This window comes from Thermobia domestica, chromosome 1 (genome assembly GCF_964235325.1).
Source record: "Thermobia domestica chromosome 1, izTheDome1.hap1.1, whole genome shotgun sequence".
Taxonomy (NCBI): domain Eukaryota; kingdom Metazoa; phylum Arthropoda; class Insecta; order Zygentoma; family Lepismatidae; genus Thermobia; species Thermobia domestica.
In genome coordinates this window covers 167,456,006-167,479,069 of record NC_137454.1, presented here as the reverse complement: position 1 = coordinate 167,479,069, position 23,064 = coordinate 167,456,006, and the positions used below count along the sequence as shown (strand labels likewise).

The following is a 23,064-nucleotide window of genomic DNA, read 5'->3' as shown; positions in this document are numbered from 1 at the left end:
CGACTCAAATACAATTTCTAATGACACTTTTACTCACAACTTTCAACCAACTCTACAGAAGGTAACACCAAAGAAACGAGCAAGACAGAATGTGTTTACTTCTGAATTGTGTGTAACATTAGATAGAACTAAAGTGAGCGTTAGGAATGCAACGTATTTAATAACTGCTACTGCACAGAGCTTAGGACATGATACAACTAAACTAGTTATAAACCGCTCAACAGTTTCACGTAGTCGGCAACATCATCGTAAAGCATCAGCGGAAATGTTGAAAGCCAAATTTCAACCCGAGGGGCTACTTCAGGTTCAGTGGGACAGCAAACTAATGGATGACGAGTACAACAATAAGAAAACAGAACGTTTACCTGTGGTTGTTAGGGACTTGTCTGGTAAAACTGAAGACAAAGTGCTAGGAGCCGCAAAATTAGAAAGAACCACTGGTCTTGCCCAAGCTACAGCAGTTGTTGAATTGTTAAAGGACTGGAAAATTGCCGACAGAGTAGCTGCACTGTGTTTTAACACAACTGCGAGTAATACAGGGAACGTATCGGGTACTTACAGCGTCTTTTAAAGAAAAAAGTTCTTAACTTTCCATGCCGTAATCACATTTTGGAATTAATGCTTGCTAATGTATTTAAAATTTGCGTTTGTGGTAGTGTAACGACTGGGCCCAATGTCGCATTGTTCGAGACATTACAACAATTTTGGGACAAACTCGATCTCCCCAAATATGAGCCCGGTATCTTAAACAAAGTTATATATAATTTACTGGGAAACCACGTAGAATCTCTTCTGGATTTTGCACAACGTCAATTGCAGTCAGATCATTACAGAGATGATTATCTGGAACTTCTAGAATTAACAGTAATTTTCCTTGGACAGGTACCACAGAGAGGAATCCACTTTAGATCAGGTGCGATTCATTATGCCAGGTGGTTATCGAAGGCACTATACAGCTCCAAAATTTACATGCTTAATTCTCAGCTTCGAACAACCAAACAGGAAGAAAAGGGAATCCAAGAAGTCTGCATTTTTTTATTGTGTTTTATGTTAAAGCATGGTTTACAGCAACGCATGCTGAACTTGCTCCCGCTTGTGATCTGGAACTACTTCAAGGACTTATTCAAGAGCAAGATCCCACGTGTTGCAGAGGCTGCGCTTCAGAAGCTGATGAGACATTTGTGGTATTTGAGTGAGGTGCTGGTCGCTTTGGCTTTTTTTGACCAAACGTTGTCGCTAGAGTGTAAACGAAGAATGGTAAAGCCTCTAAAAGAACGTGAAGGGGAAAATACTCCGTCTCAACGCAAGATTATTGATAACCCAAGCACATACTTGCATGCGGAAATTGATTCATTTGTGACCAAAAAATCGATTCTGTTCTTTCAGTGGCTTGGCATACCTACAAACTTTCTGCAGTGTGATCCAAGTACATGGGATGAAAGAGAAGACTTTAAAATGGGACTGGCAATTGTTCGGCGTTTGAACGTTGTGAATGATAGTGCTGAAGGAGCAGTTGCTCTAACACAAGAATTTAACAGAGCGATTGTTCGTGATGAATCTCAAAGACAGTTTTTGCTGCAAGTTGTCCAAGAGCACAGAGCACGACGGACCAGAGCACAGGTCCCAAATATATTGAAATATGTTCGTTGCGTAAGATTACTATGTTGTTTCATATTTTTAATCTAAGTTATGTGGTACAGTGCAATACTCCCTGATGTCTAAACATTAGGTGTACGACATAATAAGGTAAACCTTAAACTCCCCTCCCCAAGGCTATGTGAGACTTTCCAAAGTCGAACCCGAGGCTTTATGGGACATTTTCTTAAGGGAGTCTTAGGTTTCATTATATTGTATGCACCCAAACTATGGAGTATGACTGGTTAAACTTCAGTACTGGGTGTCGCTTAGTAATAGGTTTGGTAAGTTACTAGAAACGAGTTTAAATCACGAACACACTGTTGAATTGATATGATAACAACCAAGGTTCGAATCCCGATGAGTTATTCAATCGATGTTCTTTTTACAAGAGATTATTATAGTCTATCTAGTGACGTCCAGGATCAAACCCGACACCGTCATAAAGATAATGCCCGAACGGAGAACAAACTCAGTCATGTCATAGCGTTTCAGTAATGGAACATGTGTTTTTTTTTAAAGTCATCAACATTACATGTGGAAGAACTACACTGTGGGTCTTTTTTCATCTTAAGCAACAAAATAATGAAGTTTTAACTAAATCAGAGCATAAAAGGAAAAAAAAAAACTTTCGCGAAAGAGGGTTAAGAATAATTTAGATAATCTAAATAAATCTGAATGCGCCTACAAATCACAAAAAGTACGAATTCAAAAACCTACTCCTTAGAAAAATTCTAAATGGAGAGAAAAAAGGAAGAAAATGGCTGTTGTATTCCGAATCTACAGGTAGTTTTTTGTATTTTCCGTAACTTATTAAGTGACAGCATGGACTCAGACAACATGTGTACTCCATTTTTAACCTGAGAATTTTCTGACTGGAAGAAGGGGGAAGAAAAAGTGAATTCTCATGAAAACAGCGCATGTCATCGCAAAAATTCAATGACATGGTTTCTGCGATCGAAGAACGACGAACATATCGATAGTAAATAATTAAAACAGAGGAAAATTACTGGCAAGTAGTTTTTCGGTGCGTGGTAGAAGTCGTTAAACACTTGGCAATAAGAGCATCTGCTTTTCGTGGTGATAACGAAATTTTTGAATCCCCAAAAAACGGTAACTATTTAGGTTCCCTTGAACTAATTGCTCATTTTGATCCATTTTTGAAACAATACATCCAAGAGCATGGCTCCAAAGGTTATGGTCATACATCATATTTGTCCAAGACTATTTGTGAAGCGATCATTGGCTTTATAGGAAACCAGGCATTAAGTTAAAAAGTTGGTGAAATTCAAACAAAAATACTACGAACTGGTAATAGATTCAACGGTAGACACGGCAAATGCAGATCAGCTACCTGTTGTAGTAAGGTATTGTTTCGAGGGAAGAGTTCACGAAAGATTTTTGGTAATGTGTTCCCATACACAATCATACGGACGGAAGTCTTTAGAAAGGTTATCCTAGATCTCTTTGGAAAGTACAATATTAGGATAGAAGACTGTGGTTCATAATCCTATGACAATGCCAGTAACATGAGTGGGAAATATTTAGGTTTAAGTTCAAAGATAAAGGAACTAAACTCATTAGCATTTTATAAGTCCTGTATTCCGCACTCGTTAAACCTCGTGGCCTAAAATAGTGCAGAGGAATCCTTAGAATCAGTTGATTTTGTTCAAGTTTTCCAACGAATGTATGATTTTTAAGTTTCTACTCATCGTTGGCACATTCTTGTGAAGAATAATCGGCAACTTAAAGCACTGTCCGATACTAGATTGTCGTACTGTCAGGAAGCAATGTCAGCAATTCGACAGAATTCTAACGCCGTTTACGTGTCACTTGAAGAAATTATCAAGAACAAAGAAGGCAGAGACAAGAAATGAGGCACAATCGCTCCCGAAAAAGCTAAAAGCCGGAGACAGCTATAATGGTTATTTTATGGGCTGACGTGTTGCCCTGAATGGAGGAAACCAACAAGTATTTGCAAAACCCCGGACTGGACTTAATTATCGGGTGTCAAGCGTTGCAATCATTGATTCCGTTTTTCAGCCGTGTTAGGGAAACTTTTGATGAATATGAAAACCAAGCTAATAGCTTAAGTGAGCATGTGTATCAAGAATTTAGCGACGACAGGAAACACAAAATACGAAGATTCCCTGATGGGGAAAAATCAGAATAATTCAGTGGACTGATAAATTTCGTGAGTTGATAAACTACAAATAGAACTACAAAAGAGAGAGGAAAAATATTGCGAAATAGTCGATTTTTTCCGACCTTTAACAAACAATATAGCTAGAGGCGAAACTTTTGCGCTAATGCGATATATGCAAAACGTTAAAAAAAATGCGTTTATGCTTCAGGAAAACTTTTAGTTTCAGAGCCAGAAATCACGTTTAGATTGTCGCGATTTTTTTGAGAAATTCAGCATTACTTGCGATAAATGTGAATAGAAACGAGAAAGTGGAATTATTGCTAATTATTGCTAATAATAACTAAAAAAGCGCATTCCCAACATTATTTAACTTAAAAATCGTTGCATTTTACCGAAAACGTGCACGACGTTAAATTAAGTTCTCCATAAAATCCGAGAGCTCACATATTTAATTTACTTGGTGATGTTTCTCAAACGGAACTAAAAGAGTTAAATACTTTGGTTACCCAAACCAATGATGTACTTCATATCTCAAGAAAGTTAAAAGTGCTTATTGGAAACACTTAGATACTACTAATTTGTTTCCTGAGCCAGTTTTATCGAGGTGGGGAAGTTGGTTTGAGGCTGTTTTGTATGTAAGTGTTTTTTTTTTTGTTTTTTTTTTTTTTCAAATTAGAATTTTTCAAAATAATTCAAAGTTTATCATCTCATGCAAGTCAGTGGCTAGACAGTTTTAGCAGTAACAGAAAAGGCACATTTGAGGTTCAAGTGCAAGCATCATTTGTCAGTCAACATAGAAGTGCTGTTCCTCAATTGATTAAGGAAGTAGAAGGGTCCAATTATCCTTATGCTCACCTTATTGTCGGGAAAACGAAAAACTTGCGAAATAAATTAAAATTAGCTCAAGGAGAAAAATTTGGGTCTGCTAATACAGAGTTAATTAAACAGTGTAGTGCTTCTCACCAGGCTGAAGTTGAAGTTAAGTTGAAAATCTGCGTGTCAAATGTATTGATGAAGCTGCAAAATTACACGCAAGCAAATGACGACAATTCTGTGTGGAGAGTTTACAAAAAGCTCTGGAGTTATTTGATCCAGAAACTGTTACACTTTATAAAGATGTAGACATCAACAAAACTGAAGTGTTGTTTAGATATGTGAGTTAACACAGGGGTGGGGGATCCAAAGGGGCCTAAACTTTATATAAAAGGGATTTTTTCACAAAATAAATCCCTATTTCTACCAATATATCCAGCCTCAGATACATGATGGAGACATGTGAGTGGTACTGTTTGAAAGGCTATTCTATTCTGAAGAGAATGAGATACGAACCATGACGCTAGGATAAATAGGGATGTCTCAAGAAATTTTTATCTGAGATACTGTAGTATGACGGAATCTGGGGTATTGTGGGGTATTTTTCTTGCGCTTGGTTTTCAAGATAGGAGCCTGAAATTTTGTACACACATTCAGTACACCCCTTATTTTTCAGATTTTCTTCAGATCTCTACGTTAACACAGGGGGGCCCAAACTTTGTAAAAAGGGATTTTTCATCCAAAATCCCTATTTCCACAATATTTCCCGCCTCATACATGATGGAGACATGTAAATGCTACCGTTTGAAAGGCTGCTCTATTTTGAAGAGAATGAGGTACAAACCATTATCTTAGGATAAATATGAATATCTCAGGAAGTTTTTATATTATATCCGGGTCTTTTGGGATCATCTGGAGCATTATGGGGATATTCTTAGCTCATTGGTAAATATTTTTTTCCCGACCTTACTATTCAAGATAAAAGCTTGAAATTTTGTACATACATTTAGTAGAGGTCTTATTAATTTTCAGTTTATTTTGAGGTCTGTGCGTTAACGCAGGGCGGAGGGGGTGGTCCAAAGGGCCTCAAAATTTGAAAACAAAAAGTTTTTTTCAGAAAAAATTCCGATTTCTCTCAAAATTCCCTGCCTCAGGGACATGATAGGGAAATGCGAATGGTACCGTTTCAAAGGTTGCTCTATTGTGGAAAAAAAAAAGTATGGACCACGATCCTACGATAAATAGGGGTATTGCTATAGCTGCTTGAGTGAAAGTCTGTAATTTACCTTTTAAAAAAAAAGGAATTTAAAAGGGCTAAACATCAGAACACCACGGGACCGGAAATATAATTTTCTACAGACATTCACAACGAAAAAATACAAGAATCTACACCAAAAGTACCAAGAACAGATCAGATAAGTGACTTATTTTTGTATTTCGCACTTCGGCTGCAATACAACTACAATTAAAAATTTAAAAAAAAAGAGAGAGAGAGAGAGAAAGAAAGAAAGAGATTTTTAATATAATACATATGAGTTGCCTATTTCTATTATTCGAAGTCACCCTAAATCTATCTCAATATTTGGAGGTCATATTTGAGTTATGTCTTTCTTGCAGCTATTAAATTTGTCAAACTTTAAGCGTCTATATAGCCACAACTAAACTGTGGCGATACTGCTGCCGAGTTCTCTTCATATAGAATACGCTCATTTCAATCAAAATGCGTTTGAAAACAATCAGCAAAAGCGTCATAAAAAATCGCTATTGCAATTACGATAAATATAAAATGTATAATAATTATCGTAATTGTAAAAGTGATTGCGTTATGGCGCTATTGCTTATGCGCGTAAGTAAAGAAAAAAATTTGAGTCTCTGTAAAAAGTAATAAATAAATAAGTGTAATAGATTTCATATGACAAGTTTATAGCTAGAAATTATAAACCTGATTTTTAATCACACTGGAAGTTTCAAATGTTAATATTTCAAAACTTCAAAATTTGAGTTGTGGCAGTTTTGCGGCCGATGTACGATCAATTCTTTTGAAATAAAGCCCTTTTCAGCACAAGTGCTGTCTAGATCAGATGCAGGGAGTGGACCAAGTCAATGTAAATTGTAGTCATGAGAGCAACCAATATACATTTTTTTTTTTTTTTTTTTTTTTTTCAAGTTAGTTACGAAGCAGGCAGAAAGGTAATTTTCGCCTGAAACTCCGTGCTTAAGTAAGAAAGCGCTGATTTCATATGTAGTTTTTTTTTTTATCCACTGAAAAAAAAATATATATATATTTTATGGACTGTGTGTGTTTGGTTCGGAGCTCTTCATTTCCTCTTTTTAAATTCAGTGAGAGAAAGATGTAACATTCTTGGTGGTATTACGGATTTTTCATTTGGTTTTGAATAAAGCAACTTAACAAATTTTGTTCTGTTCTGTATAATTTTTAGCCTTTGAAATTATCGGTGAAGGAACCCATGATGAAGTATAAGAAGACATCATCACGAGAGTACAACATGCCATTTCTTCGCGGCAGAAAGAGGTACTCGATTTCTTCTGGGCATGAAAGAAGAAGATACCAGGTCAGTTCGCGTTATTCTGGATAGAAAAAAGGTAGAAACATTAACATCAAAAGGAGATCGATTGGAACCTATTACTAAGACAATTCTATATTGTGCTAGGAATAACTTGCCATCAACAGGATGCAGAGGTGATGGGCCTCTTTTATCTAACGAAACACGAGATAATTGTTTAGTTGGTAAAAAAGGCACATTCAAAAGCTCGTTAGTATTCAGGTTAGATGCTGGAGCAAAATTCTGTAAGAATATTTAGAAACAGCGGGGAAAAACTGTATTCTCGTAAGCAAATCTATTCAAAATGAAAATATATCTGTGTTAGTGACGTTATACGTTCTTTAATCATCAAAGATGTAAACAGCTCCAATGTATTCGGTTATCTGTGACGAAACAACTGATGTTAGTAATAAGTCACAAATGACTATGTGTGAGGTATGTTGATTTGGTTGATTTTGTAATCAAAAAAGATTTTCTTGGATTCTTAGAATTGACGTGAGCAACAGGTGAAGTCGTTAAGAACTGGAGAAACTGAACAGATTAGGTTTAAGCATGGAACATATCTTTGTAGTCAGGGTAACTATGATGGTGCAAATATGGCAAGAAACGTGAACGGTGTTTAGGTTCGACTCACTGTTTTAGCCACTTATTAAACCTATGTCTAGGTAAGTCATGCGAAGGTAAGTGCATTAGAAATATAATGAATAACGTTGGAAGGGTATCAGTTTTCCTTTCGGAATCATCAAAACGTGCTTTAAAGTGATCACTTCTGAGTCTACTATTTCTACCACAACGAAAACCAAACTGAAAGCACTTTGTGCAATACATTGGATAGAAAGACATGAATCTGTAAATACATTCATAGAACTGTTTCCTCATATTGTTGCACCGCTTGAAAGCTTAGAAAATGAGTACAATGATGAAATGTCCAGCAGTGCTTCGAGTTACGGCCCCACGATAAAACGTAGCGATTTTATTGTGTCACTGGAAATTGTAGCGCACTGTCTTTCTTTCATAGTCAAGCTAAGTCAGAATCTGCATAGTCCAGAATTAGATATATCGGCTGCAACTACCAATGTAAATGCCGTTCAAGTATTCGAAGAACTGAGAAAAAAATGGTGATGTAGAATTCTCATCTATATTTAATTCGGCGTGTAAAAGAGCTGGCAATATAGGGGGAAAAAAATTAAAGTTCCAAAGACCAGTGGCAGATCAGCGGATGGGGAAACCTCAAGAAACCCTGAGGAGTATTTCGGAAAGACAACATTCATTCTTTTCCTTGATCATTCCACTCAGCAGTTAAAGAGTGGATTTAATAATAGATTAGTTTAAATCTTACCTCTTGACGAACTAATTCCTGCAAATCGACATCATTATGATAACTCGACTATGCTACAAGCTGCATTAATATACGAAAGAAAAAAAAAATTGCATGAAACCCAGGTCGATTAGAGCTGCATGCTGAAGGAAAATATGGGACAAGACAGAAGAGGGGAAACAAGAGATACTTGATACTGCGGTAAATGCACCACAACACTGCAAGATCTGTCCTAATATAAGAATTCTTCCCCAAATACCTACTACTTTACCAGTTTCAACTGCTTCTGCAAGAAGAAGTTTTCCCACACTGCGACGACTGAAAACATACTTGACAGGGGTACAATGTCGGAAGAACGATTAAATGGCCTTGCTTTAACAAGTATAAAGAAAGAACTGTTGATGTGGAAAAAATGATATTTTTTCTAGAATGAAGCCTAGAAGAATGGAGTTAAATGATTGGTCAAAAGATTGAACAATTTGCTGTCAACCCACAACACTAACTATCAAATTAGTCGATAACAAATTTCCAGCACTATATTTCAGCACGTTATTCAATTAGAAATATAAGACAATGTACTTGTATTACTACAGTATTTTTAATGCTAGTATATTATAATTATTATAAGAATATGTAATGTATTCTTTAGTACAGATATGTGATACGTATTGACCTATTTGTTTATTTTGTATAATGTTTTATTATTAATTTTCCGTAAACAACAAACATGTGTGTTTATCCAGTATAATGTTCTTCTCCTTAGTTAGCTTCAATTTATGTTGAGAAAAGAAAAAAAAAAAACACTGTATATTAGAACTACATATATTGTGTATATTGTGTAGTAATAAATATCTAGTACTTTATATAATGTGTAATAAATATACATATATAATGCACAATTGTAGTCCATATATATTTTGAAGAATGTTAAGGAAATAAGGAATATGTGTCTACGCATTATGATGCCTCAGTGTTATTAATACAGTCTGCTAGCTGGCCTAGAGTGTATATGTGCTACGATTTTCTTATATCTAATCTCTTTTTATAACTGATCTTATTCAATAAAGCTTAGTATTCTCATTTCTCATATATGTGATTTCCTCTATATATTCGGATTTCTCTATCTTCATATAATTTGAGCTAATTTAATTCCATTGTTTGATGAATCTATGATAGATACCTGACTTTCAATTTCGATCACTGAGAAACAAGATTTTGGTGTGACATTAATTCTAATCAATAAGTTATAAAATCTATTTCACCTTATTTGTGTGGGTATTTGGTATTACGAAAATACACGACGTGTCACTTGCGTAATTAAGTCTCTCGTTGGATTCGTTGTTTCCGTCAAAACTCTACTGCCATCCTACCCAAGCTTGAACCTTTTGTGACACATTGTGATATAATACTCCTAGTATTGAAATATAGAATTTACAATTGCAATTAAGAAGAAAGCAGAAATCACGAAACCAATGCGTAACTAGAACCGCTAGTGACTTTCTCCGATCCGGAGATGGCAACCCAGATGCGACGCTAATAGATAATGGTATCGACGGTGAATGAAACACAATAACTAAGAAAGGATAAATGATAACCTGAAATTTACTCAAGAAAACGAGGAAGCAACACCTCAAAAGTAGCAGAAGAGGTGCGAGAGAGCTACTCGATGTACATAAACCAATTGTCAATGGGAAGACGATCTTTAAGGCTCTACTTCGATTGCAAAAGTTTAGAGAAGAGGCTCTATCACCACCTCTTAAGCCTAAGCTATTCTAACACAATGAGTTACTTGGCTCAATGCTGCGGATTTTATTACACGTACTACAGTGTGACTTGAGTAAGTTTGACAGAGATGACTCGTATTTTCGGTAACTGTGCTCCCCGTAGTCGATAACACTATCACCCGTAAAATGTGCAACGTTAATTAAAAAACGGACCATACTTCACAAGTAGACAGGAAATCAAGTACAGTAATTAAAGGCCTATTTAAAAGTAAGCTGATTTTTATAATTTTCTTCGAATACCATAGTTATTTTCTAAAAGTGTGTAGTGTTACCATGATTATAAATGTGTAAAGTTCTTGAATGCTGTGGAAGATAGATTGTCAACAGCATGTGTCTATGTGTATGAGATGCATGTGTAAAGTGGAGCAACTATTCAGTGTTATCAAACATGTACTGTGCTAACTTTAAAAAAAAAAAAAAATCTTGTTCTAACGTACGTACAGCTGCGTGTAGTACCATAAGTACCTTTATATCCTTGTGTGTGTGGTGTGTTATTTAGACATTCTTACCCGACTATTCTCAAAATGTCTACACAGATAGCAGTGATGGTCCCTCAACTCCAGTGAAGAAAAAGCGAGTAAGGAATTGTGTTTTCAATGAAGATTGGTTGAAAGACAGTAAATTCTCCGGATGGCTTGGTGTAGATGAAGATCCAAATAAAGGTCGATGTACCGCTTGTGCAAGTGTTTTTTTTCTGTTAAATTTGATGATGTGAAAGCTGTGACCGTCCACTCTGACGGGAACAAACACATCGATGCAGTAAAAGCAAGGAACAATACGCAGGTAATTAATAAATTCTTTGTTATAAAGCATTCCATTGTAGAAGATAAGATGTCAATCATTGAGGCCAGTAAAACATTTCATGATGTGAAACATCATCTCACAGTTATAATTCTGCTGACCGTGAGAACAAACTTGATACAATATTAATATACAGATTCAGCTGTAGCTTCAAAAATTCAGTTGGGGAGAACAAAAATGGAAGCAATTGTTGAGAATGTTCTAGGGCCATTTTCTGTTGAGTTGGTTGCAAAGAAATTGGAATATAATCCCTTTTCCGTATCAACAGATTGTTCTAATAAGGGTAATCGGAAGTTTTACTTTTTCCCTTGGCAGTCAGGGTTTTTGAACCTGAAACTGGAGTTAATGATTATCTTTTAGATTTTTATGAAGAATCTTATGAGACTTCTTAATCTATCACAAATATTATCCTCGAAGCTCTGGGGAATCTCGGGTTAGATTTAGCAAATGTGGTAGCCTATGCAGCAGACAATGCTTCAGTGAATCATTGGAAAAATTGTTCCGTATTTAAAAAATTAATAGATTTGCAGCCAAATTTAATTAAAGCAAATTGTAACTGCGACATTATGCACAATGATGCCAAGTACAGCTTCCGCCTTATTTCATATGATGCTGAAACATTAATTTTGAAGATATACTTTTACATCATGTTCAAAAAAAAAAAAAAAAAAAAAAAAATCGACTCTCAGAAATCATGTTTCGAGTACCTCCATGGAGATTATCACGAAATTCTGCGTCACATTCCAGTAAGTTTATTCAAAGCGGTGGGTCGACTTCTGATTAACTGGCAGGCAATTAGGTTCTATTTTGTATAAACTGAAGAAGAAAAATGTGATGGGACTGTTCAGACGTTTGTTGGATTTTGATTTGATTTTTAGTTTAGCGTCCCTTTCAGCAGCGAGGCTATATGAGATGTGGACCTACAACTTAACATGGAATCCGAACCACATGGCCTCCCACCAGGAATCGGACCCGAGTCTCCCATACCAAAGCCGCGTACGCTAACCGCTTAGCCACTAGGAGCTCTGGAAGTTGTTCGAAATGAAATAGGTGGTCTAAGTTCTGAGTGTGAGCCAACCAACGGTGGCCACGGGGGAGGGGGGAGTCATGTGCTGTGGCGCTGCCACAAACAATACAAAAAAAATAATATAAATAATATAATTTGCCTCTTACTAAATAACAAATTTCTCATTTTTACGCACAGTACTTTACTTGCAACGTCATCATTGCTCACGAGAAGCGGGTTTGAGTCGCGCGGTGATTGAATGCGCCCAAAGTTACTCGCGAGCAAGCAGTACATATCTTGACTCTGTTCATGCCAAATTCTTTCTTACTCTCACGATTGTTATGAAAATGGTTTGTGCGCATGCTTGTTAGTTGGAGATCAGGAAGGAAGTACGGAGAAATAACCAGCGTTTTGTACAATCCGCGGCAAAAAACCTGCAACATGAGGATGTAAGTTTATTGTGAATCTTCGCCTAACAGCACAGGCAATCAACATAACTTTTAAGTGGAACGAATCACGCCAGGATAAACCTCGGCCTCCTTCCGTGCACACTTATTTTGGAGCAAAAGACTTCCTCATTTCACAATAAACTTATATGCTCATGTTGCAGGTTTTTTGCCGCGGATTGTACCATGATTGAAGGTGTCTCGAAGCGGGAGATTTGTTTCGCCTTATGTGTTGATGTTCTAGGAAAGCGGGCTTTGTTTTGTAGCTAAGTCGCCTGGAATTCCAACACGTGATTCCTGATACATTGTTTCTATTGTAGTGTTTTCAAACTAGCTACTTATTACATATCAATATGTATTACCTGGATTTGACCCTCCCAAAAAATCAATTTGGAGTTTTTTTTTTTTTTTTTCGTTATTGTGTTGTCAACGCTGGTATGATTTTCCGCCCGCTGATAGAAACATAAACACACTGTGCGCCTGAGTGTTTGTGGTGTTGAATGTGGTGTGTGTATGTAATATGTGAATCATATATTTGTGCGAAGTTTTGATGGTGTGTATTTAAGTGTAGTGCTGTTTTCTTCTTTCTTTATATTTGTAACTACTTTTCGGGAAAACAGGAAAATATATTTCGATGAATCTGAACAATGTACTAAGTTTCTCTTTGTTAGGGAAGACAAATATCCAAGCTCAGCTGGATTCGCAATATAATCAGTCCATAGTTAAGCACAATGATCAGGTAAATAAAAACAGATACATTTTGAATTTGATTATAAACTACATTAGTTTCTGCGGAGCTTTAGAACTTGCATTAAGGGGGCATGATGAGTCTGAGGACTCTTCAAATAAAGGTGTCTTTCGAGAATTAATTGACTTCAGTGCAAAACTGGATAAAGATTTGAAAAGCCACCTAAGTCAATCATCCGTGTTCAAAGGCATGTCATAAACAATACAAAACGAATGCTTTGTTGTATGTTACAAGTGTACCATGATGAAGTGGCTAAAGAAATAAGAAGTATGGATTATGCTGCCGTGATAGCTGATGAAACAACAAATGTATCTACCCAGTTTTAGTACTGAGGTACAAATATATCCTTGGAGGGATCCCAGTACAGAGATTCTGGAATTTTGTAAATCCTAATGGTCATGATGCTCGTGATATAGCAAATTGTATATTAAATCAACTTGATTCCTTGGTCAGTGAAAATCCAAAGAAACTAATAGCACAAAGTTTTGATGGTGCTTCGGTTATGAGTGGATGCATAAATGAGGTGCAAGGAATCACAAAAGATAAATATCCCAATGCAAACTACATCCACTGTTATGCTCATCAATTTAATTTCATAATGTCTCATATCGCATCCATAAACCGCCATGCTTGCATCTTCTTCGCACATTTGTCTGGGATGTGTGCATTTTTTTTTTTTTTTTTTTTTTTTTTCACAATCAACCGAAAGAACAAAAATCCTCGATGCTACTGTACAGGGAAGATTGCCTCGTGCACATAGGCGGAGCTATGGAGGGGGGCATTGCCCCCAACTTTTTGACAAAAAAATAAAAATGACATCTATAAAATGCCCATGCTCGTGCATCACAAACCAGATGCAACTTTCATTCGCGTGGAGTAAATGTAGTGTATGAATACAAAAAAGAACTGACTGAGGTAATTGAAACAATTGAAAACAGTGAAGATATTATATTACACAGTACCATTGAACAAGCTGAAGCATATAAACTGAGGCTTAAAGATCATACGTTTGTATTCTGGCTAACATTTTTACATCGAATCATGCCTCATGTTGAGATTATTTTTTCATAGTTGCAGGAGAAAACACAGATTCCGTTAAAGTCAGGAAACAAATTCACAATTTCGAAATGGGCATTCAGAAAGTAAGGGGGGAAATAGATCTTATAACTGAGGAGGTTCAGAATGAGTTGGAATTTGATAACATTCCATCAAAATGACCATGTACTGATAATAAAGAATCAGACACCATGAAAAGAGATGTAATGGAAGTGTGTGACACAATAGTAATAGAAATTAAAAATAGATTTGAATTTTCTGGTCATCTCATAGCTTCTAACCTATTCACGGTTGAAGAATTTGACAACTATCACGTAAGATTTCCTGACTGTGTAATAAAATAATTCTAAAATGATGTTATTTATGCCTTTGTATGTACTTTTTTACGGATATGCATTTTATTTATTACGTACGTTTTGGCACCACCGTAACATATACTCACGAGCCGCTAATGGAGCCAACACTGACAGAATGTTATTTGTATTTTTTTTACTATGTGCTATCTATCTATCAAAAAGCAATTTTGTTTTTAGAAAAGATTGACACCAGTCATGAATGAATTAAGAAATTCTTTGAAGAACAGACATCGGTATGACTTTTTTGTTTTAAGGCTAATCAAGGATTAAGAAATTTGAAGAGACAAGAAGCTGGTAAGTTTACAAGGAGTCACTTGACGTGCACTTACGAGCAATAACTTACCTAGAGAAATGGTTTGACTTTTGAGAGTTCACCTTTAAAGTACTTTTCGTACTTGAATCTAAATAAGTCACTGCTAAGTATAGAAGAAATTAAACAAACTGTAAACAATCTTGGACTTGAATTTGACGAGGACTCTTTTTACGAGGAAGTGTGTTTATTATGTGAAGCAAAATCTTCTCTGCTTCACGACAACGCACTTAAAAGAGCCCAAAAAATGAGTCAAATATTTCGAAGAAAAATGTACATCAGATAACTCACCTCAAATAAAATCAATTGTTTAACGTGTTTTTGCAATCCCACCCAGTAATCCTTTTGTTGAAGGTCTTTTTAGTATCATGAACAATTTATGGACTGATGAGCGAAATCGTTTGAGTGTATATTTAGTCAAAGCTGAACTATGTACCAGGAAAAATTTGAAATTTACTTGTAAAGAATTTTATACATATATTAAGAATGAAAAACTATCTCTGAAAGCAATTTCACCTAGTTCGAAGTATAAATTTAAAAAGTAACTTTCATTCTGTCACCTTTCACCATCTATTAACGATTAATATATTTTGTTCATCTGTTAAGATAATTTTAAAAAGATGACAGGAACTGTGTCAAGGAAAATTTACTTGAAATGAATTTTATTCATTTATTGAAAGTGAAAAAGGATTTCTCAAAGCAATGTCCTGTAGCTGAAGTATAAGTTTAAAGAGTAAATTTCATTTTATAAATTCCAAATTGTCACATAAGGATTAATATAATTCTGTTCATCTATTTCGATATTTTTAAAGAAGTGACAGTTAGTGGTAAATAAAATAAAATGATCAATACCGACTTGTTTCTCATTTTTGGCAAAATGTATCCATTTAGTTTATTAGTGAATGTACTAAGGATACGCAGAATACAGGTGCTAATGCACTTTTGTTCACGATAGCACATTTCCTTTCCATGGATGAATCCGAACAGAGATACTTCACAGTTAGGCATATACCATAGGGAATTTTGAGGGAGTGTCTGTAATTTCATTTTCCAGAGTTAGCAACCCCAGAATAATGGAAGTAAATTGTCGAAACTGTTTAGGAAAATTTTAGAAGAGCGCAATAAGTGGTATGTTAACTAAGCTAACGCTGTCTTAAATACGCGTTGGTAGATCTTATACTGACGTAAAAGCTAATACTGATCATTTATACAATTCGATCAAGGAGGTAAAGCTCTTACCTTACACACAAAAAACGTCCCCACTTACTTTAACAGTATAAATACACTATTCGAAAACTAATTACTCACATTAAAAATGCTGAAGGCTTACAGTATTACTCCTTCACTGACATAAAAAAAGCAATTATTACCATCCCAATTAGGATTTTAAAAGTATGTGTCAGTCGAAACATTAGTCATTATCGTCTTTACGAAATACCAATAACAAGAACACACAATATACTTCAAAACAATACAGATTTCTTATATCTTTTTCTAAATAATTAAAGTAAATTAACTCGTTGTGTGTGCAGAATACCCATAATATGTTTCAGCTGAATTATTCAATTATTCACTTATACCAAATAATCTACATACTAACAAAACTCTCTTCTGAGAACTTTGATCATTTCAACTACTTTAGTTTAACAATATATCAATAAATCAAATAATTCGATATGTTTGCCTTGCGAGTATGGAAGAAAGGAAAATTTCTACTCTACAGTAGGCCATGAATTAAATTTTCTTCTTCCATCAATTATTATCAGGCAAAAACAAGAATTTCAAAACGTTTAGTAAAACGCAACTCCCTTGTTTAAAATCACATAAATCAACACCACAGGACGAGAATAGTTCATAATCATTTTTACCATACTGGTATACAGTGGCGTATTTAGGATTTTGTTTCGGGGGGGGGGGATATGCACAATATGTGAATAAGCACTTATATTTTTCCTTTTGGGTGCTGACAAATTTTAAGGAATTTCTGTATATAACAAATTTATTTCGCGGTTGGGGGGCTTGAGCTCGATAGCCACCCCCCTAAATACGCCACTGCTGGTATATAAAAGCTCTCTCGTTGACAAGTAACTCGTATTTCTTTCTCGATTTCCAGTGGGAGCTCATACATAACCTTGGTGCTGGAAAGAAATGTTACTTAAAGAGAATCCACTTTTCTAAAATGAAACTGGTGTACCAAACGCTACAATAATACCTCTTGATTTTCTTCATATATATTTCGAACTGATTTCAAATGGTGCATTCTAGTAAATCTTCAATGCTAAGCGAAGATTTCACTTCACTTTCCTTGGTCAATGAAGTAAGTCTGGATTTAAAAAATAAAGAAAAAAATAAAAAATAAATAAATAATCCAAAACATACAATCTCAAATCTACATGTAAAAATTTTTAACATTTCAAACAGTGAAAAAATGAAATCAATACATAAATGAAACTACTTTGATCGAATTAAAACATAGACATGCACATACCGTACGGTTGCATCAATAAGTATTACTGAAATATACCAAAACCCGTTGTTTCACCCAAAACGCCGTGATTGCTAGCGGCTACAAAATTTATTTGAATAATAGTATAGTATAGTAATATATATATATATATATATATATATATATATATATATATATATATATATATATATATATGTAAATACACAGCAAACAAAGTATAAATTTTGTTTTACAATGTTTTGTTTTTGATTAAGATTGCATAGTCTAGTATAATAATGGCGAACAGTAGACTTACGTTGTAGCAGAGTATCTCATTTGTGATTTGGTTCATTGAATCACGCTCCCTTGTTGGTGTTCAACGACGATTTCAACTGGAGAATCATTGTGCATGGGCACCATCCACCAAGTCCATATGACGTTATGTTGATCAGTTCAATAAGACTGGTAATGTTCAGGACTTCGAAGAGGGGGTAACCAGACCAACTGTGCCTACAGAACAGCGTATTGCAATAGTGTGAGCATCTGTTATAAACAGCCCGACTAAAAAATCTCTGCGACGTTTGTCAGCGGAAAACGCAATATCCGTAACATCATGTTGGCGAAAAGACTGCAAATGTTCCTTTACGAAATGCAGATGATTCAAAAATTAATAGACATTGCAAAAAGAAGGCGTCTGCATTTTGCAAATCAGTTCAGTGTGTTAATTGCTGATGACCCCGACATTATTGATAAGTTGTGGTGTACAGACCAAGCTTACTTTTATGTCAGGTGAAGTAAACAAACAAAATGTAAGATTTTGGACAACAGAAAATCCGCATGAAATGGTAGACTCGCCTCTGCATTCGGAAAAGGTTTTGGTTTGGTATGCTGTATCAAAACGTGGCATAATTGGATCTTTCTTTTTTGACGGCTATGTCACATCAGAAAATTATTTGGAAATGCTTGAGCATTACTTCTAACCCGGCCTTCGTCGTAAAAGGTGTCTACTTCGTCGGCAATGGTTCCAGCAGGATGGAGCTAAACCGCATACAACAGAACCTGTCCTTAATTTCCTTCACACAAAATTCCGCAATGGTGTGATCTCTAATCAGTATCCATTGCTTTTTGGAACAGGCTTAGAGTGGCTTCTATGCAGCCCAGACATTAACCCTTGTGATAATTTTATGGTTTAACCTCAAGCAGGAGGTATTCAAGCTTAAACCTCGATCTTTAAATGAATTAAAAGCAAACATTGAACTGTGTACGGCAGTAGTCAGTGACGTCATCCTTGGGAAGATTTTTGATAACACGAGCATCAGAGTCAAGGTAGAGTTCAATCGTCAGGTTGGACACTTTGAACATGTGTTACATTAAACATTAGTCTTTCACTTATCATAAAATGTTAATTTCTCTTACTATGGTCATCAATCAAATACGTTATTGCACTTCAAAATCACGGCTTTTTCACTGAAACACCCTGTATTATTTACACCTATATAAGAATGATGAAAGAAAAAAAAAGGAGTAACAAGTATACTGAGCTCCCTCGTTGACAAATGACTCGCATTCCTGTGTAAGAGACCCAATGGGAACTCATATAGCCTTGGTGCTAGAAAGGAACGTTACTCAAAATTTAAGCCATTGAACAACTTTTTCCAAAAACGACGTACGCATATGAAGCATTCTTTTAAGATGAATATACAGTAAGTAGTTAAACGTAAACAATACATCAGTCTCACGTTTTCTCTAAAACAATACTACATCAAACATATTCCACCATCAATGATACATAAATTACAGCAAGTTGGAGCTTTCACGCACTATCCTCCCCCCTCATTACTCGTACTCTTCTTCCTTCCCTCGCTCATCTAGTGACTAGTACGTAGTCCCGAGTTCTATTCACGGTGGGAGAGCATCGAACACCTTACAGTAGTTCGGATTCCACCTTAAACTCTAGGTCGAGTCTCACATAGCCTCAGATCTAAAAACGGAGCATACACAAACTAACACAAATATTTTCCCACTCCGCCTCTTCCTCCTATCATAATAGTGTTCGCTAAGTTTCATCTGCAATCACTTAATAGTGCTTAACAACAATACAAGTATAATACCAATCATTTATTTTACTCTTTTTTAACTGTTTGCGAGTTGCTCTTCTTTCTTTTACATCCGCAAACATTACTTTTCTAAGTCAAATAATTTTTCTCACACCTTCTGATCTTCTGCAGGCCAACATTTAGAAGGTTTCCAGGTGTTTTTAAGCGTTCTCCCATAGTGTCATCACTTCTTCCCTGTACAAGTGTCTCTTCCGTAACTTTTCAGTTATAAAGACCTAGAGAATATGCTTTCCTTCTTTGCCAATCCTTACCTTATTTTGATTAATAGTGCTAGTTACAAAAATATAATATCCTATAATTATGCCCTTTAGGCTAAAGGAGATGGATGATTATTAAAACTTAGTTGTTATGAAACAATTTGTGGAATGAGAATGTGGAAGAAAACAGAAGAACCCCGAGTAAACCAACGGACACGGAGGAACCCCTCGTACCAGTTAAAATGAAAAAATCAGAGCAAAGTTATCGATTTTCACTCATGGTTGATGCTGACTTTAAAATATGGAAAATTTAACATCCGTCGAAACACTGCATCAGAAGTACTAGATCACAGCTCTCATTTGCCTGATAAATAGTCGTAGTTTAAATATAGAGGGAACTTATTTATATGAGATTATCGTACAACGAAAATGAACTGAAATCTTTCAGTTTAACGTCCCGCGATTAGAAAGGGAAACACAAGTGAATGATAAGAATTGGTATAGTGAGAATGTGGGAAGAAACGAGAGTGCCCTGAGAAAGACCACGGATATGAGTGATGTTAACCACATGATTTTGTTGTGATAGGATATTCGTAATAATAATAATAATAATAATAATAATAATAATAATAATAATAATTGCCTTATGCAATTTTACTAAATGTTCCTACTGTATCGAGTTCAAGCACCTGTGAGGGAACGACATATATTATTGTATCGGGATTCGATCCTTGTACGTCCCTGTTCGGGAAGACACATTACTGTATGTGGTTCGTATCCTGTAGTTCCCTAGGAGTGCTTAGGCATTTATAACAGTCCGGGATTCGATCATCTATGTCTTGGATGTCTCCTTTAGACTTCAATAGCAGTTCGGACTTTCTACCAAAGCCGACAATATAACCACTGGACAGTACGGTTCAGAGTTCTGGTCAGAACATTCTGGAAACTGACATAAAGACTGATTCTAATCGTATTCTCAATGCCAATACAATCTAATAATGCGAAAACTATTATGTTGTATAGGCATTAGTTATTTCTGGAAAGAGAAAGTAAATTAAAATCTTTCAAACTAGAAAATATAAATTTATATCACGATAATTATTTTGATAAAGGATATGCGAAATTTCACTTTTCACTTTAATAAACAACACTGAAATGGCACAAACACATATTACATTACATTTTGGCACTTCGATTTAAATAATTGAATATGATAATGCAATTCTACACTTGGCCCAATTATTCTTATTACATTCGCAGAAGACGCGGTAGTCGCGGGTTACCGGTTGAACTTTACTACATCGTACGTTTTTATTATTTTGCACTTTCACTTTTCATTCACTTTGATGCTGAAGAAACATAATCTTTGGCGGTCCCAAGGAGATGTTCTTAAGGTTGGAGGCAAGAATTCCCTTACTTTCCATTTTATCTTCTTTCGGGTGGTTTTGAAGTTTCTCCATTGCGCAACTAGTTTCTTGTCGTCGAGACGAATTTACAAGCAACAATTACGAACAAATATTTTAAGATTTCAATTTTTCTTTTTGAGGCAACATTTTCATTATCATCAACGCACCATATATTTAGTATTGGTTCATCGTTGCACCATACAACTTTTAATGCGCTAAACACAATAATTAACTACATAACAAATGTACAATAGTACGCGCAGTGTTGTTCGTCTGCTCATCCGAAGCTGACTGGCTGGCTCTTTTTTCCATCTCTCCGTGCTTCTACCAAGCAGAGAGGCTCACAATGCAAACTGTTGATGTCAGAGCTAAAAATAACTATGACAATCTATAGGCAGGAATTTTTGGAGACGAAGTTTGCTCCATGTGTCGGATTTTAGCACCTTATTTGGAGAAACGAGAGGGTCCACCAAAACTTCCGTCGGATACGCGACGAACACACACATTTGCATATTCGTCTGTTTGTCGAGAGAAAAATTCTTAAGAGTGCTTTTATACGAGGTTCACTTAAAAAGTTAAAATTTTCTTCATTAATATTCGATAAGCTGGACCATATGGTTACAAGTCTAAATATTTTCAACACGTAATTACGTAAAGCTACTATGTTAGAATAAGCATATAGGACTAAAATTTAAACAAAAGTTTATTATAAAAATCAATACTTTTAACGACTGTGCATGAGTAGCGATTGATCTACTCACGATTTGTACAAGGGCATAGGAGTGATGTGCACATTTCACCCTTACGCTCTTGTACAGTGTGCAAGATTTTAGTATACAAGTCAAGATGTTTTAACGATAACACGTAAATAAACAAAATAGGTTTATTACTCCTACACTTAAGAACATACATGAAGAAAGGGACGAAAATGCATAATGAGTCCAAATGGACCCGAGGACCTTATGTGTAAACTCCAAACGAGGACCTTAAGAGGGTTAATATTACAGAAAAGATATAATACGCACTGCCACGATGCGTCACAAGTTTATCAAACAGTATTTCTCTTTAATCTGGCTGAAACGAAATATATTTTTTATTTTTTATATACTATTTTGTTAAAAAAAAATACAGGCTCCTGCCGTGTGACTTTTTTAAACATTTCTTCTGGCAATTTACGGAAACCAACCATCTAAGTCCTTAATACACTGTTCGGGTCTTCGTACTAGGGAGTTTTAGTACGTTTCGAACCTTCATTGGATTTTTTTCTTTCATATATTCTAATGTTGACTCCTCTATGGTTGAAAATTAGTCCAAGTGAACGTTTGAAAATAAAACCTATTAAAGATTTAAGTATTCACTTATTATTATTATTATTATAACGAATATCCTATCACAACAAAATCATGTGGTTAACATCATCATATCCGTGGTCTTTCTCAGGGCACTCTCGTTTCTTCCCACATTCTCACTATACCAATTCTTATCATTCACTTGTGTTTCCCTTTCTAATCGCGGGACGTTAAACTGAAAGATTTCAGTTCATTTTCATTGTACGACAATCTCATATAAATAAGTTCCCTCTATATTTAAACTACGACTATTTATCAGGCAAATGAGAGCTGTGATCTAGTACTTCTGATGCAGTGTTTCGACGGATGTTAAATTTTCCATATTTTTAAGTCAGCATCAACCATGAATGAGAATCGATAACTCTGCTCTGATTTTTCCATTTTAACTCTTCACTCTCAGGTAGTGATAAGAGTCTTTACCTAAGGGTCTAATTCTCTCATTTTTTCAGTGTATAAAAAAATAGTGTAATTTCACACCTAACTTGTAGTATTTACAATATGCATATTATATTTTATCTAATGTTTATTAAGAAATATAGAACGGGATACTTATTTTCAAGCTCCAT

General features: G+C 35.4%; 1 protein-coding gene across 2 annotated transcripts in view; it reads right to left on the bottom strand.

The window, feature by feature from the left end:
* LOC145690847 (putative methyltransferase-like protein 25) overlaps nt 1-23,064 on the bottom strand; it is a 121,426-nt gene that overhangs the window by 72,525 nt on the left and 25,837 nt on the right. The window contains exon 6 of one of the 2 annotated variants that reach the window (XR_014132291.1): nt 17,196-17,306. The gene's annotated coding sequence lies outside the window, so the exon portion shown is untranslated. Of the gene's footprint in view, nt 1-15,917; nt 17,307-23,064 lie in introns of those variants that run through there. The other variant, XM_081766209.1, reaches the window with a different exon arrangement.